Here is a 1,471-nt window from a genome sequence, read left to right on the forward strand (position 1 = left end):
TATACAAACACGCGCGCGCACACACACGCATGCACACACATGCATTCACACACACACACTCACACACACATTTTAGGGTGACCCCAAAAAACAAATTTGGGAAACCCTGAACCGTCACTCCATCGATCTGTGAGGCTTGACAGATAGACACTCCACCTGAAACTTGAAGAAAATTCCATTATATTGTGTGTTGTCAATAAGCGATTCAGCATTTTACTTTCAGCATAAATGAAAATTTTACCGTAATAGATAGCTATTAATTCAGATACAGTAAAAGTATTGCATTGCCAATATATGAAACAGTTAGTGCAGTGAGCAAATCATCTGAACAATGCAGTAAGCACACACACACAAACACACACACTATAGCCTCTGGTCGATCACAAGCCTTGGGAGTGGACTTGCTAGACGAAAAGTGAAAGTTAAAAGATGCCAGTCGTATATATATATGTGTGTGTGTGTGTGTGTGTGTGTGTGTGTGTGTGTGTGTGTGTGTGTGTGTGTGTGTGTGTGTGTGTGTGTGTGTGTGTGTGTGTGTGTGTGTGTGTGTGTGTGTGTGTGTGTGTGTGCGTTTGATTCCTGATGTGAAACCGTGTGTTGAAACAGATATTGCTATATTTTGGAATGGTAATTTTTTAATTTTTTTGTTTCTACCGAATAAACACACACACACTATATATTTGTTCTTCACTCGTTTATTACTGTTCTTATTTTATTTTATGTCCATTGTCTAGAAACCTTATATATAGCTACAGGTGCAGGAGTGGCTGTGTGGTAAGTATCTTGCTTACCAACCACATGGTTCTGGGTTGAGTCCCACTGCGTGGCACCTTGGGCGAGTGTCTTTTACTATAGCCTCGGACCGACCAAAGCCTTGTGAGTGGATTTGGTAGACGGAAACTGAAAGAAGCCCGTCGTATGTATGTATATATATATACGTGTGCGTGTGTGTGTCTGTCCCCCTTCCACAACATCGCTTGACAACCGATGCTGGTGTGTTTACGTCCCCGTAACTTAGCAGTTCGGCAAAAGAGACCCGACAGAATAAGTAACGAGGCTTACAAAGAATAAATCCTAGAGTTGATTTGCTCGACTAAAGGCGCTGCTCCAGCATTGCCGCAGTCAATGACTGAAACAAGTAAAAGAATAAAAGAATAGAAAAATAGTGCGTGTTTATTTGGGAAAAAAAATGACCATTCCGAAATATAACATTTTGTGTGTGTGTGTGTGTATGTATGTCTTTTGTTTCTGTTTGTACCCCTCCATCGCTGGACAACAGATGTAGTTGTGTTTACGTCCCCATAACACAGCGTTTCGGCAAAACGTGATGCTAGAATAACAGCCAGGCATTAAAAAAAAGTTAGTCCTGAGGTCGATTTGATTGTCTAAAACTCTTCAAGTCGATGCTCGTTCATGACCGTTCATGACCGCAGTCAAATGACGGAAAGGAGTAATAGATAAAAGATATATA

Source organism: Octopus bimaculoides, chromosome 22, assembly GCF_001194135.2.
Source record: "Octopus bimaculoides isolate UCB-OBI-ISO-001 chromosome 22, ASM119413v2, whole genome shotgun sequence".
Taxonomy (NCBI): Eukaryota; Metazoa; Mollusca; class Cephalopoda; order Octopoda; family Octopodidae; genus Octopus; species Octopus bimaculoides.